General features: G+C 43.4%; 1 protein-coding gene across 3 annotated transcripts in view; it reads left to right on the top strand.

Annotated features, from left to right (window-relative positions):
* SNX29 (sorting nexin 29) overlaps window positions 1-25,162 on the top strand; it is a 597,835-nt gene that overhangs the window by 78,546 nt on the left and 494,127 nt on the right. The gene's annotated exons all lie outside the window — the stretch shown is intronic.

Here is a 25,162-nt window from a genome sequence, read left to right as displayed (position 1 = left end):
CCCTTTAAATTGTTGCCCATTAAAACGTTCATATAGTGGCTTGGGAAAGTGTTCACCCCACCAACCTCTTGGCATTTTTTGTTTTTGCTAGCTCACGTCCTGGAATTTCATTATTTTTTTTTTTTTTAGGGTTTGCATTATTATTTATTTTTATAGCACCATTTATTCCATGGCACTTTACATGTCAGAATGGGTATATATAATTAAAAACAAATACGATAATCTTGAACAAAAAGAGTCACCGACTGGTACAAGAAGAGAGAGGACCCTACCCGCAAGGTCTCACAATCTACAAGGAATGGGTGAGGATACAGTAGGTGAGGGTAGGGCTGGTCATGCAGCGGTTTGGTGGAACGAGGGTCACTTCAGGTTGTAGGCTTGTCAGAAGAGTTGGGTCTTCTGGTTCCTTTTGAAGGTTTCGATGATAGGCGAGAGTCTGATGTGTTGGGGTAGAGAGTTCCAGAGTAGTACATGGGAAAAATCTTGTGTGCGATTGAGGGAAGAGTAGAGAAGGAGATCTTGTGAGGATCGGAGGTTACTTGCAGGTAAGTATCGGGAGACGAGGTCACAGATGTATGGAGGAGACAGGTTGCGGATTGCTTTGTATGCCATGGTTTGCATTAGTTTATGTAAAGAACATGCCTACGACTGCGAACATGTAGTTTTCATTTTATTGTGAATCAAATAGCAAATATGTCAAAATGCCTGACAACTTGTGCATAACTATTAATTCCCTAAAGTGCATGTTGCTATGCATCTGTACAATAAAGACATTTAAAATTAGTAACAGAAAAAAGTGTGTGTGTGTATATATATATATATATATATATATATATATATATATATATATAATATATATAATGCTTGAAAGTAAGAATGCAAAAGCTTAAATAGCTAATTTTTAGCATTTAACAAAATGGAAAGTGGATGTACTAAAGCGGACTCTAAATCAAGTCAATATTTGGTGTGACCAACTTTTGCCTTCGAAACCGCATCACTTCTTCTATTTAGACTTCACATGGTTTTTGAAGGAGCTTGGCTGGGAGGTTGTTCCAAACATCTTGCAGAACTAACCACAGATCTTCTGTAGATTTCTCTTGTACAAATCTTTCTGTCTGTCCATGTAATCCCAGACCGACTCGATGACCGAGATCAGCGCTCTGTGGGAAGCATATCATCACTTCCAGGACTTCTTGTTCTTCTTTACACTGAAGATAGTTCTTAATGATATTGTCTATATGTTTGCGTTTGTTGTCCTGCTGCAGAATACATTTGGAGACGACCTGATGGTTTTGAATAAAGGATAAGTATTTGCCTGTATTTCTGACCAAATTCCCATTTCCGTCTGTTCAAATGTGGTCCCAAGCTTGCAAGGACCCTCCCCATTGTTTTACTTTTGCTTGCAGACACACGTTATTTTATCGTTCTCCTGTGACAAACTGCTTCTGTTATAGACAGATATTTCACATTTTGACTCTCTAGTCCTGAGCATCTGTTGCTTTTTTTTTTTGTACCCAGCTCTGCTTCCATGCATAATTGAGTCACTTGGCCTTATTTCCATGTCAAAAGTATGTCTTTTTGGCCACAGTACTTGCATGAAGACCGCTTCTGGCCAGACTTGTCTGAACAGTAGATGATTGCAGCTGGGTTCCACTAGTTGCTGCCAATTGATGGCACTGCTTGACATCTTCCTATTTGAAGTGAATTAAGCATAGTGTGTCTTTCATCTGCTGCACTGTTTCCTTGGCTGACCACTGTGTCCCCAGTCATTAATGTTGCCTATTTATTGGTGCTACTTCAAAAGACCTTGAATAGCACATCTTGCAGCCCCTGGTCTGTTTATAAACTTCTGCCTGGAAGAAACTATGTTGATGCAGTATAACTACCTTATGTCTTGTTGCTGTGCTCAGTTTTGCCATATTGTATGACTTTTGAATTGAATCAGTCTTCTGAAACTTCACTTTGTAACAGATTTTGCCTGTTTCCCAGTTTTAGGCCAACTTATGAAAATTATGATTATCACCTATTTGGTGTCATTAGTTTCTCATACACTTGAAAATGCAAAATATTTGACTTTGTATTATGGTACGTTGAAGAAGTGATGCTGCTTTGAAAGCTAAGGGTGGGCATACCAACTATTATTTTGAGTTAGTTCTCTTTTTTTGTTCATTTTCTTTACATTTTGATAATTGATAAAAACAAACTATTAATGCTTCTATTTTTAAAACCAGTCTTTTCAGCGTTTTTTTTTTTTCTCCACTTTTGCACACTACTGTGTATATATTAAGAGATAGAGCCAACCGAGGAAACTACTGGTGAAAATGCAGGATAGAAGTCATATAGTGGCCAGAAATAGGGTTATTCTTCATGTGCACACATAACCGCTTATTCGGAAAGGGTACTTGAAGGTAAAGTTACACCTAAGGGTGTTATAATTTTAGCAAATAAAGGGGAAAAAAAGATGTGGCACTTACTACTGACATATCGTTCAATGTTTTATTATTCTAGATTGGTAGGGGAGCTCATATTAGAGACATACAAATGGGGTAACAGCTGTTTCGCATTCAAAATATGCTTCCTCTGGTCCTTATCAAGGTTGGCTTCATCTGCTCCTGACAATTGACTATTTCGCATTCAAATATGCTCCTTCCATCACTAACCGGGGTCAAAATCATTACGCTTCATCTGGCCCTGACCAACCGGTGTTTTCTATTCGCCACGACAGCACCCACTAGAGAGAGGGGATCCGCCCCTAGGAACAGGAAACCTACAGAGAGATAAAAGGGGCGGCCCCCCCTCGCTCCTCAGTTGGTTTCCTGTTCCCAAGGAGGGAACCCTCAGAGAGAATCTCTGCAGCTAAGAAGAGGAAAAGCTCGCCTGGAACACAGCCTGTACGTCTCTGTTGAGCGACAGGGGCCCCAGAGCGAGCATCAGAGACGGGGGTTCCTGTTGGTTCCCCCCTCATCTGGATACATCAGCATGCCGGGATCACAACAGTCTCCCTGTTGGGAGACCGTTGGTTTTTGCTCCACCGCCTAAAGAATCCCCGTCAGCACACCAAGTAAGTGTCGCTATGGAAAGCGCTTACCCTCCGGCCACAGTGGGGCATGAACGGCCGCGGTAGCAGGAGCTTCTCTTCCTCTGCAGCATAGAAGGAAGACGCGCGAGCGCACATGCAGGCGCTGTATGGTCGGCGTACCCGGATGTAAAGAGGAACTTCCGGGTATGCGGGGTCAGCTGAGCGTGCTGGCGTGGACGCCTTGGCGCTCAACAGCGGTGGAGAGGACCAATAAAGTTGGTCAGGTAAAAAAAAAAAAGGGGGGAGGAAAGATGGGGGCGTGTATCCCTTGTAAGAACGGCTCTATATAAGGCTGAAGACACATGGCACTGTGCGCACCATGTCGTCTCAGGAAGATATTGAGCGCCCACTGGAGGTTGTAATCCTGCCTAGTGGTGATGCTAATAAGAAAATCAGCGGACACTCAAAAATGAGTGATTCCACGGATAAATCAGGGAAAAAATCGTCCCGTTCCAAACCCCAGGCCGACCAGACAACTCTGCAGCCGGTATATATTTTATTTTCCGGATAAGTGTATATATAGCTTCATATCTCTTACAGTAGTCTCCTCTGCTTGTGTCTTTTTTATAGGCTAAGCGGACGTCAAAATCTAAACATAAGCAGTGTAAGATATGTAATGAGCCCCTACCTGACTCATATATTAAGGAGCTATGTCAACATTGCATTGATAACACTTTACAGCAGGAGAGTTCGGTCAGGATGAATGACATACGTCTCATGATCCGGGAAGAGCTTCAGTCCTTGAGGGGTAGTCCGGCGGTTAATATGGAAAGGAGAAGTAGAAGGACTCTTTCACCTATAGCCGACACATCAGCAGAAAGTGGAGAGGTGGACTCAGACATCTCTCAGAGATTGGATTCCTCGGAGGAGGAAGATTATGTCTGTTTTCCTACAGACAATGTAAATAATTTGGTTAAAGCTGTAAGAGGAACAATGGGGGTGTCAGAGTCTAAAGATCCCCAGACACCACAGGACATCATGTTCGCAGGTTTATCGCAGCGAAAGGGCCAAGTATTCCCTGTGAATCAGGCCATTAAAGACCTTGTTAAAAAAGAATGGGCTAAAGGACAGAAGGGCTTTGTACCGGTATCATGTAAGAGGCGGTACCCCTTTGATGATGAGGACTTGGCAGTTTGGTCTAAAATTCCTAAAGTGGATGCGGCTGTAGCATCAACTTCTCGCCGATCCTCCTTACCCGTAGAGGATGCGGGCTCCTTGCCTGACCCCATGGATAGAAAATCAGACGCTCTGCTTAAAAGGTCATGGGAAGCTTGTGTCACGGCATTTAAACCGGCGATCTCAGCCACGTCCACTAGTAGATCTATGCTGGTCTGGCTGGAGCAGTTGGACCAAAATATTAAGAGTGGTGTATCTAGGGAGAAACTACGTGCCTCTATTCCTTTGATTAAGGGGGCGGCAGCCTTCATTTCTGATGCCTCTATAGACTCTCTCCGCCTAGCAGCCAGAACAGCCAGCCTCACTAATACGGCACGGCGCGCTTTATGGTTAAAGAATTGGAAAGGGGATGCCCAGTCCAGGGCTAAATTGTGTACTATACCCTGCCAGGGTGAGTACCTCTTTGGAACGGTCTTAGACGAAATTCTCACTAAGGCAGGTGAAAGGAAGAAGGGGTTCCCTAATCCCTTTATTCCTTCTTACAGAAGGGCGTTCAAGAAGCCACCATTCGGAAGGAAGGGAGGCTTCAGGGACCGATGGAATAACAAGGATTTCAAACAAAGAGGAAATTTGTTCAATAAGCGCCCCTTCAAGCCAGCAGATAAATTCCGCTGATTATATTTCACCGGTGGGAGGAAGACTAAAACAATTTAGTAAGCAGTGGAAAGACATAACGGTTAATCCATGGGCCATTGATTTAATATCTTCAGGCCTCACATTAGACTTTATTAGAAGGCCTCCGGACTCCTTCCTCCTTACCACCTTAAGATCCAGGCCTCAACAAGAGGCACTTGAAACCGAAGTTAAATCCCTCTTACTCAAACAAGTGCTGGTAGAGGTTCCATCTTCCCAGATAGGGAGGGGATTTTACTCTCCCTTATTTCTGATTAGTAAGCCTGATGGCTCTTTCAGAACTATAATTAACTTGAGAAAACTGAACTCCTTTATAAGACCCAAAACATTTAAAATGGAATCCATACGTTCGGCCATAAAAAATCTATTTCCAAACTGTTACATGGTAGTATTGGATCTTAAAGATGCTTATTACCATATTCCTATACACCATTTACATCAGCAATTTCTTCGAGTAGCAGTTTGTATATAAGGGCAAATTCGTCATCTACAATACCGGGCAATGCCCTTCGGTTTATCTATGGCCCCAAGGGTTTTTACTAAATTGCTACTGGAAGTAATGTCCTTTTTACGGGTAAAAGATACCTTGGTCATTCCGTATTTGGATGACCTATTGATTGTAGGTACGAACTCCCTACAGTGTGAGCAGAGGTTACAGGAGGTAGTGTCATCCTTACAAAACCTGGGCTGGCTGGTTAATTGGGAAAAATCTAGACTCCAGCCAGTAACGTGTCAGAAATTCCTTGGGCTCCTTCTAGATTCAGTTGACCAGATTTGCAAGCTTCCTGAGGATAAGAAAACTTCCATATTCGATAAAGTGTCCTTAGCGATCAGAAAGCGTAGTATGTCATTAAGGAATGTCATGTCACTACTAGGTTCTCTAACATCGTGCATTCCTGCGGTCCAGTGGGCGCAGTTCCATACTAGGCATCTACAAAAATTTGTATTGGATGAGGACATTAAAAATAGAGGATGTCTGGATAGAACAGTTTGCCTAACGTCAGAAGTAGTACACTCCCTTATGTGGTGGTTGAATCGAAAAAATCTTTCGAGAGGGGTTCTATGGGTAATCACCCCTTCTAGTATAGTGACCACAGACGCTAGTCCTGAAGGCTGGGGGGCACATTTTCAGGATCAATGGGTCCAGGGTCTTTGGTCCAGTTCAGAACTTAATAATTCCTCAAATGTCAAAGAGTTGAGGGCTATATACTACTCCCTACTTCACTTTCTTCCTCAGCTCAGCGGCTCACACACAAGAGTATTCTCCGACAACACCACTGCGGTGGCGTATCTGAACCATCAAGGAGGTACAAGGTCGGACAAACTCAGAGAAGTGGCTTCAGACATCATGGAGTTGGCCGAAGGTCATCTGCTATCCTTGTCAGCAGTGCACATCAGGGGCATAGACAATTTTCATGCCGATTTCCTCAGCCGTCACACTCTTCATCAGGGAGAATGGATGCTGAACAGGAAGATTTTCAGATTAATAACAGCTCGATGGGGTGTTCCTCAAATAGACTTGTTTTCCACAAGAGCCAACCGTCAGGTCAGGAGGTTTGCCTCTCTATGCAGGGAGGACAAGCCGGACATACTCGATGCCCTCCAGGTACCATGGACATTCGACCTGGCCTATGCTTTCCCCCCATGGAATCTATTACCTATAGTAATAAGAAAAATAAGGGAGGAAGGCGCAAGAGTTCTGTTAATAGCCCCATTCTGGCCCAAAAGGCCATGGTTCTCATGGCTGAGGGCGATGTCAGTGTCAGACCCGTGGATTCTGCCTCAGTCCAAGGACTTGCTCTCTCAGGGACCATTCCTCCATCCTCAGGCAAAGGGCATGAACCTGACTGCCTGGAGTTTGAGAGGCAGTTACTAAGTATAAGGGGGTTTTCTAGTGGGTTAATTAACACTCTTATGAAGAGTAGAAAACCTTCAACTACTAGAATTTATGTTAGAATTTGGAGAAAATTTCTTCAATTCCATACTGCACAACTTTCATCTGAAGTTCCTATATTTCCAGTGTTGGAATTTCTACAAAGAGGTTTGGAATTAGGACTCTCCGTAAGCACTCTGAAGGTCCAGGTTTCAGCTTTAGGAGCTCTTTTTAATTATGATGTTGCGGGTAATAGGTGGATATCCCGATTTATATCTGCCTGTGAGCGTTCAAGACCAATTAGCATACCGCAGGTTCCTCAGTGGGATTTATCCATAGTCCTGGAAGCATTGACACAGCCACCGTTTGAGCCTCTCCATACAGCCTCACTAAAAAATATTTCTTTGAAAACGGTATTGTTAGTGGCATTAGTTTCTGCTAGAAGAGTGAGTGATCTCCAGGCATTATCTATAGATCCTCCCTTTTTATCTGTAACATCAGATAGGATAATTTTGAAAACAGACCCTTGTTATCTTCCTAAAGTAGCCACTACTTTTCATAGAACCCAGGAGATCTTGTTACCTACCTTTTATGAGAACCACTCAACTCCAGAGGAAGTAAAACTTCATACTCTAGATGTAAAAAGAATTGTGCTAGCCTATTTAGAGAGAACCAGGGACTGGAGGAAGAGTAGGGCTCTCTTTGTGTCTTTCCAGGGTGAAACCAAAGGTACCAGAGTGACAAAGAACACATTATCTCGCTGGATCAGAGAGGCCATAATCCTGGCGTATAAAGCTGGAGGTAGAGATCCTCCAATGCATATAGGAGCACACTCTACAAGAGCCTTGTCGACTTCCTGGGCAGAAAGGGCGAATGTGCCAATAGACCTTATATGTAAGGCTGCAACTTGGTCTTCACCTAATACCTTCTATAAACATTATAGATTAGATCTATCCTCTGCTTCTGATCTGACTTTTGGGGTATCGGTCCTTGACTCAGTAAACCCACCCAGTCTATAGTCTCTGCAATTCTCTCTAGTGGGTGCTGTCGTGGCGAATAGAAAATACCGGATTACGTACCGGTAATGCTCTTTTATAGAGCCCACGACAGCACCCTTTCACATCCCTCCCTTTTCTGTATATAGTCGCACGTGGTGCTTCTTTGGTGAGGTGTAAATATTAGAAGAAAGTAGCATAAGGTTGTAAATATGTATATATATATATATATATGAATATACCTGAACCTGTTAACTAAAACCTGGCGGCGGGTCCTCCTATTCTCTGTAAAACAACTGAGGAGCGAGGGGGGGCCGCCCCTTTTATCTCTCTGTAGGTTTCCTGTTCCTAGGGGCGGATCCCCTCTCTCTAGTGGGTGCTGTCGTGGGCTCTATAAAAGAGCATTACCGGTACGTAATCCGGTATTTCACAGTCGAATATGCTCCATCTGGCGCCAAATAGAGTTAAAGCTGGATAAAGCCTAATTTAATGTAGCACAGCTGTTGCTCTGGTATCATTCTGGAATAATGGAACCTTGAACGTTATGTCAATAGTGAGTGCCATTTCTACTTCTTTTACTATTTAAATATTTGTTTTCGCAAGGAAATCAGAAGATCTATTGCAGATGCCATTAAATTATTTTCTTACCGAGGTATAAGTGTGCTTCTGGTTTGTTGTGGCAGCCATTTTTGCAAGTCAAAAGAATTGCAGACTATTTGGTTGTGATTTTGTTGCTGGTAATACTGGCATTATTGTCTCCAAACAGACGAATTATTTGGTTTGACGCCAAAAAGTGAAGATCCACACTGTCTTATATGTCTCTTTATCGGTGGCCTGCATTAATCTTGCCTATTAATGGTAATACAGTCAAATTGTTGATAGAACAAGCTAACAAAATAACAGGTGATTGTCAGGATCTGATGGTCACTTTTGACAGCTGTCGCTTGTCAAACATGACAATCCCTTAGCGTTGTCACTTTTGGAAAAAAAAAAAGGTGAGCCCAATATCTCTGCGAGACTGACTTTTAGTATGTGGTGCTATTCCATATACAGGAACTCTTTAAAAAAAATAATTTCTTTTTAACATCAGATTCCTTTGGTGACATGGTTTACAGTGCCACAGTTGGGTAGAAGCCCTGTCAAAAACTTTGTCAAATATTTACACACACTTGTACGCACAATGGGTTTTTTTTTTGTGCCTATATAAATGTGGACACAGATTGAAGGCAGCCAGGAAGGAGCGCATATGGAAACGGAGAGTAGAGAACTGGGGCTTGTGAAAGTACGGTATTCATTGACTCTTTACCTATTTTGACACATTACAACCTGTTTAAATATTTTTGTAATCCAATTTGTGCGTGGTGCATCAACACCAAACAGTCTGAGTTGGTGAAGTGAGAAAAATATAGGCATAAATTAAATTTATCTGATAACCCTGAAGGAGCTGCAAAGTTCTGAAGCACAGACTGGAGTATCTGTGACCATATAAGTCATACACTCCATAGAGGTGGCCTTTATGGAAGAGTGGCCAGAAAAAAGCGTTTATTTACACACAAAAATTGTAACGTTCTCTTTGAGATTACTAAAAGACATGTAGGAGACTCCCTAAATATATGGAGGAAGGTGCAGTGGTCAGATGAGACCAAAATTTAACGTTTTGGCCACCAAGGTAAACGCTATGTCTGGCACCAAACTAACACAGCGCATCACCCCAAGATCACCATCCCCACAGTGAAACATGGTGGTGGCAGCGTCATGCTGTGGGGATGTTTTTCGGCAGCAGGAACAGGGAAAATGGTCCAAGCTGAGGGGAAGATGGATGGTGCAAAATACAGCGATATTTTTCAGCAAAACCTGTTTCAGTCTATCAGTGATTTGAGACTGGGATAGAGGTTCGTCTTCCAACAAGACAATGATCCAAAGCATACTGGTAAAGCAACACTCAAGGAGCTTAAGGGGAAACGGGTAAATGTTTGAGTGCCCTAGTGAAAGCCCATACCTTAATCCAATTGAGAACCCTATGGTCAGACTTGAAGATGGCTGTTTACCTGATGAAACCATCAAACTTTAAGGAGCTGCAGAAATTTTTCCTTGTGGAATGGGCAAAATTCCCATTGGCAAGATGTGGAAAGCTCATAGAGACTTTTTCAAAGCGACTTGCACCTGGAGTTGCCGCAAAATGAGGCTCTACAAAATACTGACTTTAGGGGGTGAATAGTTATGCACATGAAAGTTTTCAGTTATTTTGTCATATTTGTTTGCATCACAATATAAAGAGAAACAAATGTCCACAGTTGTAGGCATGTTCTTTACATGAACTGATGCAAATCACTGTACACATGTGAAACCAGCCAGTATATGTGTTCAGCTTTTCCATTTCTAGGTGAATCTCCCTTTTACTCAGATGACCATTTTACACCCACTTGGCATTCTCTCAATCAACTTCATCAGCTAGTCACCTGGAATGACTTCCAATGAGCAGTTATGACTGGTTCAGAAAATGTTTGCTATCATCGGGTGTGGTTTGCAGAGCCAGTGTTGGTACACAGTTCTATACAGTTCTGAGTCTTATTCCACAACTGTTCTAAGCCAGAATACTGTATGATAAATATGATAAGAACCAGTCAACTAAGTAAATAAAGTAATAATGGACTGTTGATTTTAAGACTTGAAGGTCAGTCAATCCACATAATTGCTAGAGTCTTGAAGGTATTCTCAAGTGCAGTAAAGGAAACTAACAGTCACTGTGATGAAACTGGCTCTCATGAGGACTGCATCAGGAATGAAAGCCCAAGAATTATCTAATTATCTTTGCTGCAGAGGATAAGTTCATCAGAGATACCACCCTCAAAGAAACAAAAATTGACAGCACCTCAGATAAAAGATCTCATAAATGATTCACAGACATCAAGTAACATACACATCTCAATATCATCTTCTAGAGAAGATTGTAAGAAGCAGAATTGGTCCAATTGCTGCAAAAAAAGCTACTATTGAGGACCTCACACAAGAAGAGGTGACAGGTTTGGGCCAAGGAACAGAAGGACTTGACATTAGAACAGTGGAAATCTGTATTGTGGTCTAAGTCAATATGTGAAAGTTTTGCTACCAATCGCCATGTCTTTGTAAGGCGAAGAAAAAGTTAGCAAACACTTTCTACATTTGGTGTCTACCATGAAGCATTGAGGGGGAGGTATGATGGTGTGGGTGTGCTTTACTGATGAAAATCCTGCTGATTTATTCCAAATTGAAGGCTCACTTACCCAGCATGTATACCACGGCATTCTGTAACAACTTGCCAACTCATCTGGTTTGCACTTAGTGAGATCATCATTTTTGTTGTATTCTGTATTATGTATTCTTTCCTAATGTTGCCGTCTTAAGTCTGAAACTACAATGTGCACATTCCGATAAGAGAAGGAAAACCATTGCATGAACAGATGAGTCCAAACTTTTTAACTGGTACGGTAGGTAAAAATCCTGTAGCCTGATCTGCAATATGAAAATAACTTAGAAACTTTGCACATGACACAATAGTTAGGAAGAAACTGTGGAAGATTATTTCATTCTTAGTGCCCTGAATCTGGCACTGAACATTGTGTGCTTTATATGTAAATTGCCTCCTGGCAAGTCCAGAGGGCCACTCTGCGCCTGACTTATTGATGAGCTGGAGCCCGTCCCGGCACTGCTCCTGAATGATTGACATCCTCTGGGCCTCAGCTGGAGCATTCCTGCTGAGAAATCGTGTGCAGAGGCTCAGTATAGTGGATTAATAACTGCGCTTATTTCTTCTTCATATTAAAGGAGTTGTCTGAGTATATACAATTAATGGCCAATTCGCAGCCTAGACCATTATGTGTGTTGGTCATACTCCTGGTTTATCCCATGATCAGCAGACTAAAGGGGCCCTAGTTGACTAGTGACCTCCAAAGATTCCTATCAGGCAAGTCCATATATACAGCTGTGCTCCATTCAAGGACATTGAGGGCCCCCGACTCTTCAATCTGTTAATCAGTGGTGGTACGGAGAGTCAAACCACCAATCACACAGAACATGGTCTGTTCTGCTGGAGTAAATCAGTCTTCCGAAATGATGAGAAAAGATTTTTTTTTTGCTTTTTTAATTCACCATGCATTTCAACGCTGTATCTGAGTGTTTGAATAAAAGAAAATGAGCATTTGTCTTTTACACTTGATAAAGGCATTGAAACGCGTTGTGAATGGAAAAAAATCCTTTTTCTCATTTTCTTGGGTCATTTAATCAATTGCTTTACTCTTATATATTTTCTTTTCTCCTTAATCTTCTTTGTTCTTGGCCTTTTACAGGGACGCTACATTGGTATATCGACTGTCAATTAGATCTGTGTAATACAAGACCTCTTGCCGGTAATATAGGTAGCATACTGTTTTAGCCATAATCTAAAACCTAGGAATGCCTGAACTATTCCAGTACAACACTAAAGGGCTGATAGATCAGAGTGTTACCACCAGAAAGCAGTCAAACACCTTCTAAAGCTGCTAAATTTTTTCTCAACATTTTACGGCTTTTGTCTTACGCGCTCACCACTTTTCAGATACAGCCGATTCATTAAGTGTCGGGCTCCTCTTAATGAATCGGGCACCTTTTACTATGCCACACCCCTTCATTAAGACTGGCATGCACCATGCTGGTCTTAATGAATCTGGGCCCATTTGCATATAATATGTTACAGACCCTAAATTACAGTCTCATTACAATTGGATGCACTTAATGGCCATCGCAAACCGGGATAAAAGATCCCCATCGGGGATACAAATTCCTAATTCTGACTATTGGCGCAGGTTCCAGTGGTTGGACACCCACCAACCAGCAAGTTTTCCCTGGCTGACCCCTTTCTTTTTCCCAGAATACATATCATAAAATAAGGTTCTGTGCAGACACTGATTCGGGAAGGAATGCGGCAGAATTGTGATTGCTTTAATTCACAAGGTTTAAAAGTTGCTCAAATTTTCAATTGAGTTTGATCTATTATGATTAATGATTATGATTAATTATGAAGATAGGACTAAGGTGGTTGTCCCGCCACTGAATTTAAAAAAAACAATTAAGAAACTATCCTAATGCTGTAAAATGGTTAAATAAGTAATGAGTATTACTTATTTAACCATTTTACAGCATTAGGATAGTTTCTTACCAATGTCCCACCACCTTTGTTACAGTGATTCCCGGGTGTCCCACCGGTTTCTGTAGTCCCTGCTCCTGTAGGCACACACATATGACCGCTCCTGTAAGTGCCGCAATGGCGGTCACTGGTTTTATACTTCCTGCTCCATCCAGATGTTCATGGGACCACTGTAGCCAATCACTGGCTATAACAGTTCAATGATGATGTCAGCAGTGGTCGTAAATCTGTCTGGGTGGATTAAGTAGTATAGAGACTGGTGGGCAACCCAGGAAACGTCAGATCGGTAAGGTATTACTTTTTTTTTATTTTAAAGCTTTCTGAAAGTTTGTTTTCGAATTTTTCATTGGCTGTATACCCCTATCAGAATAAATTTATGCCAGTCTCCGTTTTTAATAAATTATGTATAGGTAAAAGATAATGCCATCTAAACCATTTACCTAGATCTCTTCCAAGCAGTTTAGTTTCATCGGTGCCTTTCATGTATCCAGCCTCAGTATACAAGTGAGAAGATGACCTGATTCTTGTCATAGCCAAAAAGAAAAAAATGCTGCGCAAAATGAAAGGCTAAGCCAATTAATATTTTAATTGCTGTGCCAGAGCTATTCTAATATAACAAGTAAGTGCATGCTTATTTTGGATGCACTCCTGGTTTTCTCTATGTAATTATTCCACGAGGCCTGCATATAAATCTCAAATAAAATAAAAAAAAGTCCTAACCCTAATTAACCCAGATAGAACTTGTGAATAATTGTAATTTTTCTTAATCACACGGAATATTTAAACGATAAGGGGATATTTAAAAGTCAGGAAGTGTACACACAGCTGAAATCAATATATTAAACATTGCTGTCTGCTGGATATTTGCACAATGTTCTATGCACACCCACGAAGAAGGGATTTAACGTGAGAGCATTTCTAAGCCGACTTACTTTTATGTAAGAAGAGCTAGGAGACAACTTCTACAGTATCTTTCTTTTATATATATATATATATATATATATATATATATATATATGTGTACATATATATATATATATATATATATATATATATATATATATATGTGTACATATATATATATATATATATATATATATATATATATATATATATATATATATATATATATATATATATATATCTATATCTAAGGCTGTAGGGGTTCCACTCACTCAGCTGCGACGGCTGACACTCAGGAGGCAGGTTCCTTTAAAGTTCACTGGGTTTATTACTCCATAAACCATATGACAAAACAACAGAAAGCAAATAGCCTTTGGTTCAGGCAAAGAAAAAACAAGTGTCCAGTTCATCCGGCTCAGTCCTGAAGCCGTAACACACTCAGGAGGGTTTCACCTCCACACATATCTACCTGTGTTAAGCATTAGGCTTTCTTTTATATGTCTAACCACACCCAGAACCCATCACATGACCAGACATGTGGTTGTGACATCACCACAGGTCCTGAAACACATATAGGTAGCTATGGTTACATCACAGTAGCAAGCCATCTATAAGGGACATATCTCCCATCGATTAGACATCCTTTAGCCACGCTACATACCTCCCCCCTCTGCCTAAAGCCGTGGTTTGGCACTTTCTCCCACTAGACAAGGGATTCTTGACAGGGCATCAGCATTACCGTGCAGCTTTCCGGCCCTATGTTCCACATGGAAACAGAAGTCCTGCAGGGCTAAGAACCAACGGGTGACCCTAGCATTTCTACCCTTCGTTTCCCTCATCCACCTAAGTGGGGCATGGTCGGATATCAGTCTAAATTTACGTCCCAGCAAATAGTACCGTAATGTGTCGACTGCCCATTTTATGGCCAAGCACTCCTTTTCAACGACTGAGTAGTTCTTTTCAGACGAGGACAGCTTCCTACTCAGATAGAGAACAGGATGCTCCTCTCCATGTAGTTCTTGGGAAAGGACTGCTCCCACCCCAACATCTGAGGCATCTGTTTGAAGAATAAACTCTTTCTTGAAGTTTGGGGCCATCAGAACGGGTTGCTTACATAAAGCCTCTTTCATTTCTTGGAAGGCTGAATCTGTTTCTTCGGACCACTTAACCATTACTGATTTTGTCCCTTTTAGCAGGTCAGTCAGAGGCGCCGCCATTGTGGCGAAGTTTGGGATGAACCTCCTGTAATATCCAACTATTCCCAGGAAGGCTTTAACTTGCTTCTTGGAAACTGGTTTTGGCCATGTTTGAATTGCCTCCACTTTACTGATTTGGGGTTTTATTTCTCCATGACCCACTATGTATCCAAGGTACTTAGCTTCTTCTTTACCCAATGCACACTTCTTCGGGTTTATTGTAAATCCGGCCTCTCTTATAGCATCAAACACCGCTTGGACTTTCTCCAGATGACTCTCCCAGTCCGGGCTAAAGATGACGATATCATCTAGGTACGCAGCAGCGTATGCCTTGTGGGGTGCAAGGACTCTATCCATAGCCCTTTGGAAGGTGGCCGGAGCTCCCTGTAGGCCAAATGGCATCCGGACATACTGGAAGCACCCATCTGGTGTAGAAAACGCCGTCTTCTCCTTGGCTTCCTGTGCCATGGGGATCTGCCAATACCCCTTCGTCAAATCCAAGGTGGTTATGTACCTGGCGGGCCCAAGCCTTTCGATGAGCTCATCAACGCGGGGCATGGGATATGCGTCGAACTTAGAGACCTCATTCAACTTCCTATAGTCGTTGCAAAATCTCCACTCCCCATCAGGTTTTGGGACCAGGACAATTGGGCTCGACCAACCGCTCTTGGATTCCTCAATGACTCCAAGCTTCAACATACGCTCCACTTCCTTGGAGACTATTTCTCGACGGGCCTCAGGAATTCTATAGGGCTTCACGTTCACGCGCACATGGGGCTCTGTCAGGACCTCATGCTCTATGACCTTCGTGTACCCAGGCAACTCGGAAAACAGATCCCTGTTTTTCTGGAGTAACTCCCGGCATTGCTGTTTCTGGGACTCCGATAGCGTCTCCGCTATAGTAACCGCTCCAACCTCATCTTCTGGGTTGCTTAACAACGATGGAGTTACTGTCGGCTCTCTATCTTGCCACGGCTTGATAAGGTTGACATGGTATACTTGGAATGGTTTCCGTCTTCCTGGTTGGTGAATTTTATAGTTTACTTCACCAAGTTTCTCGACAACCTCATATGGCCCTTGCCATTTGGCCAAGAACTTGCTTTCCACTGTCGGAACTAACACAAGAACTCGGTCTCCCGGATTGAATTGCCTCACTCTTGCAGACCGGTTGTAGACCCTGGCCTGAGCTTCTTGTGCTTGGAGAAGGTGTTCTTTCACGATAGGCATCACCTTTGCAATCCTCTGCTGCATCAGGGCCACATGCTCAATGACGCTTCTGTGGGGCGTGACTTCGGCTTCCCAGGTTTCCTTGGCTATATCCAGGAGTCCTCGTGGATGTCGGCCATACAGAAGCTCAAACTGTGAGAAACCTGTGGAGGCCTGTGGAACTTCACGAATGGAAAACATCAAATAGGGTAAGAGACAATCCCAGTCTCTACCGTCTTTTTCTATAGCTTTTCTCAGCATGCTCTTCAGTGTCTTGTTAAATCTCTCAACAAGGCCATCTGACTGGGGATGGTACACCGAGGTCCTCAACTGGGAGATTTTCAGGGCTTTGCATAGTTCCCTCATCACCTTGCTCATGAAAGGTGTCCCCTGGTCAGTCAGTATCTCCTTCGGCAGACCTGTCCGGGAAAAGACATGGACCAACTCGCGAGCTATACTCTTTGAAGAAGAATTTCTCAAGGGAATTGCCTCAGAATAGCGTGTGGCATAGTCCAGGATGACTAATATATACTGATGGCCCCGGGCTGATTTAACTAAGGGACCGACCAAGTCCATGGCAATTCTCTCGAATGGCACCTCAATAATGGGCAGTGACACAAGGGGGTTTCGGAAATGAGGAGTGGGAGCAGTTAGCTGACATGTAGGGCAGGACCTGCAATAGTTCACTATTTCCCGGTTGCACCCAGGCCAATAGAACCTCTGCACAACCCATTCCTGCGTTTTTTCCACCCCTAGGTGTCCACCCAAGATGTGTGAATGGGCCATGTCCAACACCTTCCGTCTATATGGACCCGGCACTACCAACTGCTCTACCAACTCCTCCCTTATTTTCGTGACCCGGTACAACAACTCCCTGCTCATTAGAAAATGGGGAAATCTTGTGTCTGCCCCCGGCTCCTGTACCACCCCGTCAATAACTGTGACATTATTAAAGGCTTCCCTCAGAGTGGGGTCCCTATGTTGGGCAGTCCCAAAATTTTCACCGGATACCTCTAACTCCAGAATGTCAGATGCAGGGGACACTTCCTCCTCATCTCCAGCCAGGACACAAAAAGGAAACCTGTCTGACTCTGGGTGTGGCACCACCCTTCCAGGGTTCACTGGTTCCCTACTCTTGCTAGGGAGCTCAGAACCTTTCCCCCACAAATCCCAAAACAAACAGAAATCCCGGCCAATAATTATAGGGTGCAACAAGTCCTGAACGACGCCGACTATGTGGGACTCCGTGCCACATGTCGTTTCAATGTTCACACTGGCCACAGGGTAGTCCTTTGCATCACCATGTATGCACCGCACTCCGACCTTCTTTCCCGGGAGCAGGTGGAGAGGAAAAGTGGCCCTCACCAGGGTCACTAGGCTCCCCGAGTCTAACAGTGCCGTTACTGCTCGACCGTTCACCTTTACGGGACACGCTTGAGGTCCCTCGTTGGGCGGAGAGTTCACACTGCAGGCTGGATACGCATAGTATGAACAACGGCGTCCCATGCTACAGTCCATCTGCTCAGTGGTCTGGGAACATCGGGCAGCTATATGTCCTGGCTTGTGGCACCTCCAACAAACAATATCACCCGTAGGGACCTTGGGCACCACCTCCCCCGCCCTTGGTGACCTTGGACGCGCCACCCCTTTTTGGGGCTCAGCTTCCTTCTGGGACCCCCAGTATGGCATGGGCTGCCTCCTGAAGGAGCCTTCCAACCCCTGGTATCTCTCAACCAGTCCGATCAGCTCGTCGGCATTCTGGGGATCACCCTGGGCAACCCAAGTCTGTATAGGCCTCGGGAGGGAATGGACAAACCGATCCATCATCACCCGTTCTACCATTTGAGCAGGCGTAGATGACTCTGGCTGCAGCCATTTCTGGACCAGGTGCAACAGATCAAACATTTGGGAACGAGGTGGTTTGTCCCGGTGATAGCCCCAGGAGTGAACTCGCTGTGCCCTGACAGTCAGTGTCACCCCCAAACGTGCGAGAATCTCGGCTTTCAATTTGTGATACTCTTTGGCATCCTGCAAGGTCAAATCATAGTACGCCTTCTGGGGTACTCCTGTCAGGTATGGCGCAAGTACCTCTGCCCACTGCTCTGGCGGAAGTTTTTCCCTCTCAGCGACCCTCTCAAACACCGTCAGGAAGGCCTCAACATCATCCCCGGGAGTCATTTTCTGCAACGCGCGTCTTACCGTCTTTCGGAGGTGGGTGTCATCAGCCAAACCTGGGGTTGGGGCGCTCGCCTTGCCCTGGATGGCGGTTGCCAGAAGCTGCATCTGCTGCTGGCTCTGTTGTAACTGCTGCCGTTGCTCCTGCTGGCTCTGTTGTATCTGCTGCATCAACAGCCTGTTGGTCTCTTGCTGCCTTTGCTCCTGCTGGACCAAGTGTTTCAGCAAGTCCTCCATTTTCTCCGGCAATGCTTGCTGGCTTGCAACAGCCTTGACCCAGGACATTCAAAAATAAACTCACTTCTCCGCTGGGAACGCTGCTCGCATGTCTACCACCAATTGTAGGGGTTCCACTCACTCAGCTGCGACGGCTGACACTCAGGAGGCAGGTTCCTTTAAAGTTCACTGGGTTTATTACTCCATAAACCATATGACAAAACAACAGAAAGCAAATGGCCTTTGGTTCAGGCAAAGAAAAAACAAGTGTCCAGTTCATCCGGCTCAGTCCTGAAGCCGTAACACACTCAGGAGGGTTTCACCTCCACACATATCTACCTGTGTTAAGCATTAGGCTTTCTTTTATATGTCTAACCACACCCAGAACCCATCACATGACCAGACATGTGGTTGTGACATCACCACAGGTCCTGAAACACATATAGGTAGCTATGGTTACATCACAGTAGCAAGCCATCTATAAGGGACATATCTCCCATCGATTAGACATCCTTTAGCCACGCTACAATATATATATATATGTATATATATATATATATATATATGTGTACATATATATCTAAGGCAAACACTGCTAGATCAGCAAAGGATGTGAAATGTGGCATCTATGGCCTTCTGTAAGCCCATACTTCTGAAAGAAATTCATCATGCCCAATATGCTTGCCCTACAAATGTCTTACAACAGCATGCGGAGTGCCTAAAAGGACGCATGCTACCCAACAGGGTTATAGACTCTAAATCCTTTTTCTCTTTGTGGGATTATAATTCTGTTCTGTACTCTCATTAAAGGGGATGTCTCCTCCCTTTCCTATTTGCTGATCAGCTGTCATACCCACTTTTTGACCCATCAGCTCTCAGACCCACTTTCAGCTCTCGGGACCCACTTTCAACTCTCGAGCCCCGTTTCAGCTCTCGGGCCCACTCTCAGCTTTCGGGCCCACTCTCAGCCCTCGGGCCCACTCTCAGCTCTCGGGCCCACTCTCTGCCCTCGGGCCCACTCTCTGCCCTCGGGCCCACTCTCTGCCCTCGGGCCCACTCTCTGCCCTCGGGTCCACTCTCTGCCCTTGGACCCACTCTCTGCCCTCGGACCCACTCTCTGCCCTCGGACCCACTCTCTGCCCTCGGACCCACTTTTTTGCTTGGCCATTAATTTTGATGGCCACATGTAGTACTACATTTAAAAGGGAAGTACCGATTCTCCATAAAGAGACCAGCTGGGTATGGATTCTAATTGGCAGTGCTTCATGGGAGAAAAGTATGCAAATTTAGCATTTGTTCTGTGAAAGAGCTATCACGTACCATCTAGGAGGATTAGCTATGCTACAATTCACTGTCTAAACTTTTAAGGAGCCTTGCAACATGATCAGCAATGAAAGCCAAGCCAGAAACCTCTCCACGGACAGACTGTTTTGGAGTTGAGGCATTATGAGGGTAGCACTGGTTCTCCTTAAAGGGTTATTCCCAAAGAAAATCAAGTTATTCCCGATCTATGTGTTGGGGATAATTTTCTGACCTCTATGGGCTCTGACCGTTGGGATCCCCCGCAATCCTGAGATCGTGGGTCTACTGCCTCATACTGAATGGAGCATGCTCAGCCTACACTCCATTCATTGTCTGTAGGATTCCCAGGAAAAAAAAACGAGCAATGTACACCTCTGCTCCATTCAGGACTGGACTGCAGAGTCCCATTTTCAGGGTTACAGAGCCTGTAAAGATAGGGTGATTTTTTTTTGTGACTAACCTTTTCCAGAGACTATCTGAGTATGGAGTCTTATAGCCAAAGACTCATGGTAGAAACGTATGCAAATGAGCTCTCTCACAGAAAGAAAGACACTAAGTCCGGGGTCACAATTGTGAGTGTGAAGCGAGAAACTCGCGCATCAATACCCGACACTGCAGCCGGCACTTGGCTCATTCGGCTGCATGTATTTCTATGCAGCCGCACACTCCGGTCCCGAGTGCCGGCAGCAGTGTTGGGTATTGATGCGAGAGACTCGCGTGAATTTCTCACATCACACTCGCAAGTGTGACCCCAGCCAGTACAGATAGTAAAATGTGAAAAACAGAAGGAAAACAAGTAAAGGAAAGCAAACAAAGATAAGTAAGTGGGTGCACACATCTCCAAACCCATATACAGGAAATTTTTTACTTTTTGAAATTATGTGTGACCGTGGCGTGTTTTACTTCAGTGCCCAGTCATTGAAGGGGTTTTTATGGCTTTTTTTTTTTTTTTTTAAAGGGCATCTGTCCATTCATTCAACACCTTCAAACCGATTACATGACTGTGTTGTGGAGATGAGTGGATCAGTTTGCTCAACCTCGTTCCATGGTATATCCAGATCAGTGCCCTTTGCCCATGGACAGGAGCTGTGCTCATTTTCTTACCCTCCTGGATCCCAGGTTCAGCTTTTGAATAGTCGGGATGGTGAGTCGTCAGTCACCCGTGAGCCGCACGCTCTGCCTCTGTCCATGGTGTAATGCAGCAGTTTTCACGGCAGTGTGGTAAAGAGACAGTGATCTAGAATAGTCCAACTTAAATGTCTTTATTTTGCCAACTTACAAAAATAACTCAAATTTTATCCTCCAGTACATAGCCAGAATGTCCATAACAGTCTGTATCAAATCCTTTGCCGTGGGCGACTGCACCGCCGTATCACTCGTGGGTGCATCAATGGCTTTGCCTTGACTGGCCTGTATTCAGTCTCACACAGACCTTTCCCGTACAGAGTCTCCTGCTCTGCTGCTTGGAAAAACCAACACTGACACACCCAGACATCAACTGAAAGTTTAGTACACAGACTTGGATACAGATACAATAATCACTAGATAATCCTGGAGAAAACCACCCAGGACTTGGGATACTGCCCTGTGACGCTTCCTAATACATTATAACCATAGAAAACTGAAGACCTGGGGTGACTATAGCTTCTAGTCTTCTTTAATCATTAAGGCTCCCCACTGTCAAATGTAATAAAGCCGGAAAACTCCATTAATATTGAACGTTCCTGACATGCAGAAAGTATGTACTACTGATTGGCAGCAGCGGTCATGTCATGTTCCCTGCCGGAACAGGGAGCCAGGAGTCTATTGCGGGATGCTGGCAGCAATAAGAAGATCCAGCACAATACGTTTTTTGTTTTTTTTTCCACCACCCTAGGTTCAATAATTAAGTGGTTAACCGTAGTGGTCAACCCCTTTAAGCTGTGGCATAAGATAAAGCAGCTGCTCAGTGCTGAGACTGTGGGGCAGTGAAGAAGGATCGGGTGTTTGAGGACGAAGAGGGGTCTATTCCAAGAGGAGGTGACGGGAGGGAGGCCATGTGTGCTCACCTTGTAGCCGTTGGCCAGTGCTCTGCGACTGTCCTAGGTAGTCGTAGTGCAACATTGTGTTATGCAGGCGAAACTTTTCTACCTCTCATTCCTTTTATGCATCCTCCAGTCCATCCTGTTCTTGTGTAGATTAACACTTGTAAGATTCTGAAACTTGATAGAAAGTAATTTTTTTATAATGTTAGTTCTATCTTATACATACTCTATGGAGCACAGGTTTCTGTTGTTTAGACTTATTGTAACTCAATCTAGATGCAAATAAATCAATGTATTTAATTCTGCTTCACCTGCAATTTGCTATTGCCACCACCAGGGGGAGAAATTGATCTTTTCTACAATTTTCCAGCTCCATTTCTTTCCTAGCAGGTACATCCCTGCATCTACTTACTAGTGTGTCATTTCTAAATTGCCATGAGGTTAAAAAAAATAAATAAAGGAAACAATATCTGGAAGTGCAACGCTGTCCGTGGTAGCTGTAAATATATGGAATAAAAATAATGACATAAAATGAAGAAATCCCCAGGAAATGGATGATTGCTAGCACTCGCTATTAAGTGTGACTAATTAGGAGAATGCAAAGTAACGCCGATGACCTGTTTGCCTCCGACTTATATTCTTTTTTTTTTTTTTCCTATTTTCCTGGGAAATCTTGCGTGTGAAAATGGCTATCCATCGGCCATTAGTGCGGATTCTAAATAACCGAGCGGCTTCTCGCTTGTTGCTTAGCAACCAGATTGTAAATGGATGGCAGGTATAAAACATGGAATAGGATTGCACAACAACAAAAGCATCGGAGAATCGACGTGTGCACCAGCCGGTGCTTTTTTTTTTTTTTTTTCTTCTTTATTTTTTTCTGTTTTATCAGCAGTCATAAAATAAGGTTAAATTTCAGAACGTGCCACTGCGTTGTCTTTTATTCCGGTGTCTGTCTTGTTAACGGCTCGTTATGATAAATAGTTGTTTATAAATAGTGAATAAATGAAATCCCGGCGGTGTTATAAAGCCATGTGACGCTCGGCTGTAAGCCGTGATTATGGACCGTATTAAATAAAATGTTCTGTAACTAGAAGCGAGCAGCGCCGGCTTTTCTTTTCCCCAGCGTCCTATGGAAATGATGCATTGGATCTGCGCAGCTCTTACAGGTTGCAACGTGTTTGCGCTTGCTAATCTTCAGTGATACACTGCTCGGAATTTTGCAGCAGGCTCAGATGGAATACTGCACCCATCATCCCCTTCTACAAGATAAGCAGGGGACACTGTGACTTGTAGTCCCACAGCAGCTAAAGATCACGAACATTGTTCTCGTCATGAATGGTGTTCTTCACTAGCCGCAGGTGAGGAACCTTCCCAAAGTGTCATTAAACATTAAGACAGATGGTGGAGAACATAAACAGCTATTAATTCTACTTGTGATGTGTCTATGGGCAGCCCCGGCATATGTCTCATTACCACTGACACTCCTTCCCTTTACTACGGTAAACACACTAAGGTTTTCCAACATGTCGGGAGATTTTCATTTGCAGCATATGGTTCTTCTGTTTGTTAGAAGTTCCTTTTGGAGGTAATTAACCCATCTACACAGCCATCTTCTGCTCCGTATCTTGTGCTGCTGTACTTCGCATAACTTTACTAACTACTGTAAATCCATTAGATTTTTTTATTCAAATTTATATATATATATATATATATATATATATATATATATATATATATATATATACACACACTATCGTTCAAAAGTTTAGGGTCACTCAGAAATGTCCTTATTTTTGAAAGAAAAGCACAGATTTTTCCGTTGAAGCGAACATTAAATGATTCAGAAGTACACTCTATACATTGTTAATGTGGTAAATGACAATTCTAGCTGCAAACATCTGGTTTGTATTCCAATATCTTCATAGGTGTATAAAGGCCCATTTCCAACAACCATCACTCCAGTGTTCTTATGGTACTTTGTGTTTGCTAACTGTGTAAGAAGGCTAATGGATGGTTAGAATACCCTTGAAAACCCTTGTGCAAGTATGTTAGCATAGCTGAAAACAGTTTGGCTGATTAGAGAACCTATAAACCTGACCTTCCTTTGAGCTAGTTGAGAATCTGGAGCATTACATTTGTTGGTTCCATCAAACTCTCAAAATGGCCAGAAAAAAAGAACTTTCCTGTGAAACTCAACAGTCTATTCTTCTTCTTAGAAATGAAGGCTATTCCATGCGAGAAATTGCCAAGAAACTGAAGATTTCCTACAACGGTGTGTACTGCTCCCTTCAGAGGAGATCACAAACAGGCTCTAACCAGAGTAGAAAGAGAAGTGGGAGGCCCCGCTGCACAACTGAGCAACAAGACAAGTACATTAGAGTCTGTAGTTTGAGAAATCGATGCGTCACAGGTCCTCAACTGGCAGCTTCATTACATAGTACACGCAAAACGCAAATGTCATCGTCCATAGTGAATAGGCGACTCAGGGATGCTGGCCTTCAGGGCAGAGTGGAAAAGATTAATATGGGCAAAAGAACACAGACATTGGACAGAGGAAGATTGGAAAAAAGTGTTATGGACAGGCGACTCCAAGTTTGAGGTGTTTGGATCACACAGAAGAACATTTGTGAGACTCAGAACAACTGGAAAGATGCTGGAAGAGTGCCTGATGCCATCTGTCAAGCATGGTGGAGGTAATGTGATGGTCTGGGGTTGCTTTGGTGCAGGTAAAGTGGAAGATTTGTACAAAGTAAAAGGGATATTAAATAAGGAAGGCTATCACTCCATTTTGCAACGCCATGCCATACCCTGTGGACAGCGCTTGATTGGAGCCAATTTCATCCTACAACAGGACAATGACCCAAAGAATGAATGAAAATGAAGGTTCTTGGCGCATAAATCGGCCAATTCATGTATGCTCATCAACCACGGCAAGGTGACCGTATCTTTCCATCTATGTATCTTTCAGGAGGTTTTACTATTTATTGTAAAATCAGTATAATGTGGCAAGAGAACCTGATTGTGTGTGTCACTTGCTCAGCTTACTGTAGTATCAATACAAAATAAATAAGGTTTTAATGTTAGATGTATTTTGTTTTTAATTTTTGATATATTCATTTTATTTTTCTTAGCACAATTTGTGTAAAAAAAAAAATAGCAATTTTTACACTGACCACTGGGGCTATTCTATACTCCTATTTCCTGTTTTTTTTTTCACAAAATA

Source organism: Ranitomeya imitator, chromosome 7, assembly GCF_032444005.1.
Source record: "Ranitomeya imitator isolate aRanImi1 chromosome 7, aRanImi1.pri, whole genome shotgun sequence".
Classification (NCBI taxonomy): Eukaryota; Metazoa; Chordata; class Amphibia; order Anura; family Dendrobatidae; genus Ranitomeya; species Ranitomeya imitator.
The sequence above is the reverse complement of the archived record's forward strand: the minus strand, read 5'-3'. Positions and strand labels throughout refer to the sequence as shown.